The 10200-nt window shown below is 45.3% G+C and overlaps 1 long non-coding RNA gene across 1 annotated transcript; it reads right to left on the minus strand.

The window, feature by feature from the left end:
• Positions 1 to 2650: 2650 nt before the first annotated feature.
• LOC118896083 lies at positions 2651 to 9973 on the minus strand. Its single transcript, XR_005020080.1, has 3 exons — positions 9730 to 9973; positions 8915 to 9098; positions 2651 to 2860 (listed from the first exon to the last, which is right to left on the minus strand). It is a non-coding gene; the product is annotated as an uncharacterized LOC118896083 (long non-coding RNA).
• Between the last annotated feature and the right edge of the window lie 227 nt (positions 9974 to 10200).

The raw sequence follows: 10200 nt of genomic DNA on the forward strand, positions 1-10200 counted from the left end.
CCAGCTTTAAATCTTTCATATACTCTGTGTTTCAGTCAAATATACCATCATTTTTCAAGCTGTGTCCTGCAATACAATAATACCCTTCAGGAAGTTGATACTTGTTTGTTGCTTTTTTTTTTTTTTTAAGTTCTTTGATAATTAAATTTAACCAATGTCAGATAGTTTTCCTGCACAATCTCTGAAAGCCTTTAGTATTCTAATATACACTGTGAATTTCCAATTGAGGGGAAAAGTATGTGGTATTTCTCAATTCTATTTGACCATGAACCCTATTTAAGGGACCGTCAACTATCTCACTAGACACTAATGTTCCCAGGAACACATTCTGAAACAGACTGATACAGATGCTCCTTTATTCCCCAAACATACCCCCTTTCTAACATCATTCTCTTAGATTAGAACAGTGGTTCTCACCAGGGTTGATTTTGCTCTCCAGCAATGTCTAGAGAACAATTGGGAGGGGTATCCAGTGGGTAGAAGCCAGGGATGCTGCTAAACATCCTGCAGTGACATGACAGCCCCCCACAGCAAAGAATCACCCAGGCTCAAAGGTGAATGGTGCCAAGGTTGAGACACCCTGATCTGGAATAGCCTCCCCTCACTTCCCTTGGCCAGGAGAAGCTGTATCCATCTCTTAAAATCCAGATCAAATATATTCTCTTCAATGAATATTTGATTTTACTGCCTAGATTTTCTCCCGTCTATCTATTTTGTCTATTTTGTCTGTTTTGCTCTTGTAGTATTTATCTAACTCTTTCCCATATTATACATATTTATGCACATTTATAACATTATAACATCTTATATTAGACCTTAATGTTTTTTAGTGTAGGGACAATATTATAATCATTTTTTTCCTTTCTTCAAATAGCTAGCACAGTAGTAACCGTAAGTTCTCACTTGAAAAACAAAATGAAGCTTGATTTAACTTCCATTTCAGTCACCTTCTAAACTTAATTGTTCACCCAGTCTTGTCAGTATTTCCTTCACATTTTCCCCACATCTTTCTTTTTCCTTCCATGTCCATTGCCACTGCCCTGGTTCAGGCTTTATGGTTCCATGCCCTTACTTCAAAGACAGGGAGGGGAAAGGGTGTCACGGAGAGGGCTCCAGGGACTTCCCTGGAGGTCCAGTGGTTAAGACTCCGAGCTTCCACTGCAGGGGGCATGGGTCGATCCCTGGTTGGGGAACTAAGATCCTACATGCTGCATGGCACAGCCAAAAAAAAAAGAGAGGGCTTCTTGGGCTCCACCCTGAAGTCTCACAGGCCTTGAGTTGACCCCTGGCTCTGCCCCTTCCTACCTGCATGACCCCAGGCAGAGTACTTGCCCTTCCCAGAAATAGGCTCTTCCTGCCAGTGTGGAGGTGATTCTATCTGCCTTGCAGAGTTTCTGTGAGGCTCAAAGATAAGTATAGGAAGTACCTGAACCACAATGGGTATTCAATAAGTGAACTCTGATAGTCAATAGCTTCTGAAGGCAGCTTCTGACCCCCAGGCTCTGCTCCAAAGCCTTTTCTTTGATTCTCCATCACCCACAAAAGCCTACACTGCTGGAATTCAGACCTCTGGAGATTCATTACCAATTTACTCAAAAAAACTTTCCTCTAATTCTCCTTCACACACCCTCAACCTCTGACAAACCGGTTCGTTCACTGTGCTTCAAAAAGGCCTGAGCATTCTCACCTCCACATGCTGGTTTGTGGGGCTCTCCCTCTTGGAAAATGCTCTTGTCCTTTATACAAATCCTATCCATCCTTCCATCTCAGCCTTACCTCTTTGTTCCATAAAGTCTCCTTAACCCTCTCCACCAACAGGGATCCTTTTCTTTTCTGAATATTTGGAGTCCTTACAGTTTTCCCTTAATGAATCAATTAATTTCCAATTGCCTGGTGGTTTCTCATGTGGGGAACTATTACAATCAACTTCTATGATTACCTAGCTTTTTGTGTGTTCTCTTGCTTTCTTTTCGTTCTTTCTTTTTTTTTTTTTTAAATAACTTTATTTATTTATTTTTGGCTGCGTTGGGTCTTCATTGTTGTGCGCGGGCTTTCTCTAGTTGCGGCGAGCTGGGAGCTACTCTTTGTTGCAGTGCGTGGGTTTCTCCTTGCGGTGGTTTTTCTTTGTTGTGGAGCACGGGCTCTAGGCACACAGGCTTCAGTAGTTGTGGCACGCAGATTCAGTAGTTGTGGCTCATGGGCTTAGTTGCTCCGCGGCATGTGGGATCTTCCCGGACCAGGACTCAAACCTGTGTCCCCTGTATTGGCAGGTGGATTCTTAACCACTGTGCCACCAGGGAAGTCCCTTGCTTTATTATTTTAGATTGTAAATTGCTTGAGGACAATAGCCATACCCTACCAAGTTGCCTTGCACACACTAGAGGTTCCAAAAATATTCAGTCCAAAATATTTGGTGTCCTTGTAACTTTGAGCATGTCTTAAAATGTCTCTTCTCTTAAACCTTGTGCCCACTTTTAGAAGGTTCCTCTGGTATAGGCAGAAATGGAGAGTGATTTAACATGGATTCAACAGGTGAGCCAGGAGAGGGAGGTCAATGCACCCAGGCTCTGAGAAAATTCTTATAAACAAGTACAAAGGCAATCAGACACTAACATTTTAATTAATAATTTTAATGGCTTATCCAAAATAATCCTCCTGATTTGGAAGGATTAAGTTCCACTTGACAAAACTACCAATCCATGTGGAAAGATGTCTCACGTGCTGCTCTTATAGTCACAGCAGGGTCTGGTGGGACAGGAGGGGTCATCCAGCAAAGTGATCCAGCAAAGTGCATGGCTGGTGGGAGCCTTGTCCCCAGGTGAGTGAGGGTGTCCCTAGCCCTGCACCAGACGCCAGCATCCTGAAACCAACAAAAATCTGGAAATAACTCCAAACCTACAGAGAAGTTATGAGAATAGGAATAGTACATGGTACACCCCCATATACCCTTTAATTAGATTTACTTTTTTTGCCCATTCTATTATCTGTGCTCATTCTCTATTTTTTTTCCCCCTGAACTATTTGGAGAGTAAGTGACATATATTAAGTCCCTTACTCAATACTTCAACATGTATTTCCTAAGAATAATGCTGTTTTTGTGCATAAAACTCAACAGTAGAGTTATCAACTTCACTAAATTAAACATTGATATGATTCTTTTACCTAATCAACCATCTGTTCTCCAGTTTTGTTAATTGGCCCAATAATGTTGTTTATAGCATTTTCCCTCCATTATAGGATGCAATATAGGGATTGCTTTTAGTTCTCATGTTGCTTTAGTCTCCTTTATTCTGAACTACGTCCACAATTTTTCTTTCTCTTTTATAAAATCAACATTTATAAGGAATTCAGTTCTTTTTTAAAAAATAAAATGTTTGCAGGATGAAAACCCTAAATAGTCCACAAAAAACTTAGAACTAATGAATGAATTCAGTAAAGTTTCAGGATACAAAGTCAACACACAAAAATCAGTTATGATTCTGTACACTAACAATGAATAATATGAAAAGGAAATTAAGAAAACAATTCCATTTACAATAGCATCAAAAAGAATAAAATACTTAGAAGTAAACTTAACCAAGGAGGTTTCACCAAGCAGATGAAAGACACTGAAAACTATAAAACATTGTTTAGAGAAATTAAAGACACAAATAAATGGAAAAAACACTCAAAATTCATGGATAGGAAGACTTAATATTGTTAAAGTGTCTATACTAGCCAAAGCAATCTACAGATTCAGTGAAATCCCTATCAAAATCTCAATGGTATTTTTTTGCAGAAATAGAAAAAAAAATTAAAATTTATATGGAATCTCAAAGGACCCCAAATAGCAAAAGAATCTTGAGAAAGAAAAACACAGCTGGAGGCTTCACACATCCTAATTTCTAAAAACATATTACAAAATACAGTAATCAAAACAGTATAGTGCTGGCATAAAGCCAGACATAAAGACCAATGAAATAGAATAGAAAACCCAGAGATGACATATATATATGGTCAACTGATCTTCCACAAGTGTACTACAGCTACACAATGGAGAAAGGATAGTCTCTTCAACAAATGGTGTTAGGAAAACTGGATATTCACATGCAAAAATATGAAGCTGGACCCTTACCTTACACCATGTACAAAAACTAACTACGCCCTGGTGGCACAGTGGTTAAGAGTCTGCCTGCCAATGCAGGGGACACAGGTTCGAGCCCTGGTCCAGGAAGATCCCATATGCCGCAGAGCAACTAAGCCTGTGGCCACAACTACTGAGCCTGCACTCTAGAGCCCACGAGCCGCAACTACTGAGCCCATGTGCCACAACTACTGAAGCCCGTGTGCTGCAACTACTGAAGCTCATGCCTAGAGCCCATGCTCTGCAGTAAGAGAAGCCACCACAATGAGAAGCCCACACACTGCAATGAAGGGTAGCACCCGCTCTCCACAACTAGAGAAAGCCCGCATGCAGCAACGAAGACCCAATGCAGCCAAAAATAAATAAATAAATTTATTTAAAAAAATTAACTCAAAATGGATTAAAAACCTGTATGTAATACCTGAAACCGTGAAACTCTTAGAAGAAGACATAGAGGAAAGCTTCATGACACTGGAGTTGGCAATGATTTCTTGGATATGACACCAAAAGTAGAGGCAACAAAGATAGACAAATGGGACTACATCAAACTTAAAAACTTTTGCATTGCAAAGGAAACCAAACAATCAACAGCGTGAAGAGACAACCTACTGAAAGGGAGAAAATATTTGCAAACCATATACCTGGTAAGTGGTTAATATCCAGAATATATAAAGAACTCATAAAACTCAACAATAAAAAAATCCAATTAAAATATGAACAAAAGACTTGAATAGACATTTCTACAAAGAAGATATAGAAATGGTCAACAAGCATATGAAAAGGTGCCCAACAATACTAATCATAAGGGAAATGCAAATCAAAACCACAATGACCTATCACCTCATACCATGAAGATGGCCACTATCAAAAAAACAAAAACAAAACAAAACAAAAACCAAAAAAACAAATGAAAACCCCCCCGACACAGCCCAGAAAATAGCAAATGTTGGAGAGAATGTGGAGAAAAGGAAATTCTTGTGCAGTGTTGCTGGGAATGTAAAATGGTGCAGCCACTCTGAAAAACACATGGAGTTTCCTCAAAAAATTAAAAAGAGAACTACCATATGATCCAGCAATCCCTCTTCTGGGAATATAGCCAAAAAAACTGCAAGCAGGATCCTGAAGCAATATTTGCACACCCATGTCCATAGCAGCATTACTCACAATAGCCAAGAGGTTGAACCAACTTAAATGTCATCAATAACCATGAATGCATAAAGAAAATGAAGTATATATGTACAATGGAATATTATTCAGCCATTAAAAAGCAGGAAATTCTGACACATGCTACAACATAGGTGAACTTTCAGGACGTTATGCTAAGTGAAATAAGCCAGTCATAAAAAGACAAACATTGCACAATTCCATTCATACAAAGTATGTAAAGGAGCGAAACTCCTAGAAACAGCCAGTAGAATGGTGGTTGCCAGAGGCTTTGGGGACGGGGAGCAGGGGAGTTGTTCAATGATGAGCACAGATGGAAAGTTCTAGAAATCTGTTGCACCACAATGTGTATGTAGTTAACACTACTGTACTGTGCACTTGAAAATGGTTAAGAGGGTAAATTTTACGTTATGTGTTTTTTACCACAATAAAAGAACTAAACTATTAAAACAGTCTCTGTTTGGGGTTTGTCAGATGACTGCTCGTTATTAGATTCTGTTTATGAGGTTGGGTGGGAGGGGGAACTCTCTAAGTCGTGTTCTCCTCAGGGTGTCCCACCTGGAGGCACGTGGTGTCCACCTGGCCCTCCCTGCCGTTGTTAGTTTTAATGAAGATGTGGTCGTATTCCTCCCCTGATAGTTACTCTGACGCCCTTGGCAACTGATGGGCAATCTGTGGGGAGATACTTTGAGACTATGAAAACATCCTGCTTCTTATCAAAATTTCCCCTGAAATTAGCACCCACTGATCCATTCTTGACTACGTAAGTCTTTATTATGATGGCTCAAAAATGACGCTTTTTCAACATGAAAAATCTTCAAACATTTTCACCCATGAGTTCCTTCACGTTTATTGACCAGCACTTGACATTCTGCTGTGGCAAAAGCTCTTCCTTCTCATTCATTCACTCATTCATTCATTGATCTATTTATTATTGGTGTGGACTCATAGTTTCCTCTTTTCTAATGGTCTATAATTCACTACTGCCCTCCATTATTTTAGTGCTCTAATTGTTCCAGAATTGGCCAGTGAGAGCCCCTGCCAGCTGCTCCTCCATCTTTGTGCCCCATCATTTTTGGAGCTCTTGTTTACTTTCTGGCAACACAAAATATTTGGCATCTTTTAAAATCCTGGGTAAAATCAAGAGAGAAGAGGAGAAAAGGAAAGAAGAGAAAGAATGCAGAATACCAGGGGAAGAGAGAGATGAGTAGGAGCGTTGTAGCAGAGACTCAGACCCACTGGCCCCTCTGCGAGGGGTGGCCCGACCCCCGGCTCTTCCCAGAGAACAGAGCTGGGCCTCTGGGAGACCAGGTGGACTCTGTATGCTGGGCCTGTGGAGGCAACAGGCTTTGCGTATTGCTCATGACTCTGTCAGGTGCAAATGACGGAAACCCAACCCAAAACAGGAGCAGAGACAAACATTGAGAATTTACTGGCTTATATGCCTGAAAATAATGGGGTTTCAACACAACCCCATTCAGTTTCAAACAAAGCCGGGTCTGGATGCTTCAATGGGTGCCAGGGATCAGTCTCTCTCTCCGTCTCCCATCTCCCTCTATCTCTCTGTTCTGCTTAGCTTCAGCCTGTGTTGCCTTTATTCTTGGTCAGCTTCTCTTCACAGGATGGCAGAGCTGCCCCTGGCCATGCTCGATGAACCCTACTTGCTTAGCAACTCCAGCAGAAAGAAAGCACCTGTCTCCCGATGACAGTAACAACAGTGTCACCGGGAGTGTCCCTGACTGGCGGGCGCCTGTGCTGGGAGGGGCAGTGCTCTCATTGGCCAGCCCTGGGCTACATGCTCCCCTCTGGGGCCAGAAGGGTGGGTGAAGTCCCCCAAACACGTGGGCTGAGAATGCAGGGAGGGGTGGTTCCTCAAAGAGACCGTGGTTGGACTTTTACCCAAAGGGAGGAAAGGGGTGTTGGGAAGAGTGACACGAAGATTCGCTGTGTGTGGGACAGGACGCTCTTGGTCCCGAATTCTGCCTTTGAGATGCACAGAAAAACCGCAGCCCAGGCTCTTTGCTGTGACAACCTCTCTCCCCGCACACAAGGCCCCTGACAAGAGAGACAACCTTGAACTCTTCCCCTCAAGACTGAGGCCTCTGCACACTCGACTTGCTCCTGGTGGCCATTGCTCACCAACAGGGATGAGAGCAGGGCCTCTGCCCCAGGAGCACAAAGGAGGGGACAGGCCCCAGCACCCCATGGCGTCCTCTCCCCACCTGGACAGGCCTTGTCTCATCATTTCTCCCTGGGCTCCAGGGGCCCCAAGGGGCAGTGTCAGTCACAGTGGTGGGTTACGTCACATCAGATGGCAAACGAGTGCGCAGTGCACATAAGCTGACAGGACGGCTCTAGCAATCTGCTTATCTGGATGCCACCCTTGCTGAGTAAAGGGTCATTATCAGAATTATTCACGCAGGATTACAGCAGTGGGAAGTCTGCCGAGGCTTCATTGTGTCACCCTCATTTTAGTCACTCAGCACAGGTTGAACCTCTAAGAAGCCTGCCCTTCCCCCTCCCCCTCCCCCTCCCTCCTCCCCTCTTCTTCCGGGTACCTCAGAGGCTTCTCCCTTCCCCCACCCACTAACCAGGACGGAGAAATTACATCAGGTCCCCCTCAGGCTTGGTCTTTCCTGCCGCCTGGCATCTGTTTTCTGAGCAGAGTTACACACCCAGAGGCCTCTGCAGGGGGAGGGCTTGGGATGCTTTGCAATTAAACCCATTCCTAGAATGGTCCCACCACCGACTTTGGTATCAAAATGTGAAAACAAGCGATTTCATTGATCTGTTAACATTTCAGGTCTGGTTGCCACAGCTGCTGCCTGCTTAGTACCTGTCTTGTCAAGAAAAAAAGACACAAGCATTGAGAGGGGGAGGCACCTCCAAGAACTCGTAGACCCACCAAAATGTTCCCCAGCTTGCTCACGTGCACCAGCCTGGGTCCCCACCCGTGCCACACCCACCCCTCCTGCATCTCTTCACCCAACAAGCCTGCGCCTGCAACTCAAACACACACAAAGCCCGCCCGGCACACACAGATCCCCGTGCAAAACCCAAGCAGATCCATGAAGGAGCTGTGGGAAAGAGGCAGGAACAGCTAGTGTGGTTAACGAATGAGGTGGGTTCAAAGGCGTGGGCATCTTCATCACCGTCATCCAATAATGACATCTAAGAATCACGGGCCCTGAACCTCAAGGCAAGCATGGCGAGGGGAAGATGAAGATTTACACTTCAAATGTTTCAGATGCCTAGCTGCGTAGACGCTACTTTCAACAATGCTTTAGAGCCGAGCCACACTGCCCCACCCCACTCCCACCTCTGGACAGAGCTGCAGCAGCTTGCAGCATCTTAGGAACGTGGCAATCATGACCTGTTGCACAAAAACAGGGTCTTGGTCCAGTAATTTTTTTAGGTTCCAAGTGGACCAGATGCCCCCCTTGTTCTCAGGGGCCCGGAGGCCAGAGCGTCAGAGTGATGGGCCAGTGAGGGGATTCTGGACTGTGTCTGGCCACCTTCTAGTTACCCAGAAGAATGGAGGGACCCATCCAAGGACACCCAGGGGTTGATCCCGTGTATTCACTTCCCAGGGCTGCAGTAACAAAGTACCGCAGGCTGGTGGCTTACACAACAGAAATGTATTGTCTCCTGGTTCTGGAGGCTGGAAGTCCAAAATTAAGGTGTCCGCAGGCTTGGTTCTTTCTGAGGGCCGTGAGGGAGGCGTTGCTCCTGGCCTCTCTCCTTGGCTGGTAGACGGACATCTTCATCTTCCCCCGGCATTCTTCTCTTGTGGGCTGTGTCCAAACTTCCCCTTTGTACAAGGACATCAGTCATTATTGGATTAGGACCACCCTACTGACCTCGTTTTAATTTGATTACCTCTATAAACACCTGTCTCCAAATAGGATCACATTCTGAGGTACATAGTGGGTAGGAAGCCTATATTTTGGCAGGGGGAACATTCAACCCATAACACCCTGGCTCCTTTGGCCTCTCATCCAGTCCTGCCTCTGCTCTCAGGGTGGTGCCTTGGAACTGACATCTTGTAATTTTCCTGTCAAACCTTTCAGTGGCCAAGTACTTCTGGCAAATTCTCACGTCCATGGCTAATGGGGAGTTCTTAAAATCTGACAAGTTGTGAGATCAGAAACCTGGGCTTTCTTTCCCTCAAGATCTCAGGGTCATTGGACACCCAAGGCTGGCAGGGGTCTGGAACCGCCCCTGTACTGGGGACCCCAGGCTGCGGCGTCTTCCTCCTCGGGTTCCCCTCAGCCTGACTCCAAGCTGCTCCGTGGCCACGGCCTCGGCGTCCCGGGGGGAGCTCTAGACCAGCAGGTGGCTGTGAACGTGTCTGTGCTTGGGGGCTTAGGGATATCTGATTAAAAGGCACAAAGTCATCGTGTGGGACCCTGTCCGCTACTCCCCTCCTCACCCCCAGTTACCTGACGTCCAGGTGCTCCGGGCAGGTTGTCCCGGCTCTTGACCTTTGCAGATGGGGATGCATTGGTGACTGTCTTTAGCCCTAACTAACGTCCAAGCCAGTGAGTGCTGAGAGAGGTGCCCTCCTTTGCCCCTTTGCTAGTCCCAGACCAGGGCAGGCAAACCGACCTGAGCTTGAGAACACTGACCAGGCCAGGTGCAGGCCATTCCCCCGTGCCCACCCTGGGCCCTCGCCCCCTCCCCCAATCCCTACTCCTGCTCCCTGAGGTGAGAGGCTCCTTCTGAGCTGGGTTCTGTTTCATCTTCTTCCTGTTAATTAACGTGACGTTCCCGTTTCTGAGCAGTGCCCAACTATTTATTTCAGAACAGGCAAGTCTGAACATGGGCCTCCCAACCACAGCATGAGAGAGGTGGTAAAGGCCCTGGGCTCCTCTGGACGGGAGCCATGGGTGCTGGGTTCCGGCAGCAGGGAG

Source organism: Balaenoptera musculus, chromosome 5, assembly GCF_009873245.2.
Source record: "Balaenoptera musculus isolate JJ_BM4_2016_0621 chromosome 5, mBalMus1.pri.v3, whole genome shotgun sequence".
NCBI classification, from domain to species: domain Eukaryota; kingdom Metazoa; phylum Chordata; class Mammalia; order Artiodactyla; family Balaenopteridae; genus Balaenoptera; species Balaenoptera musculus.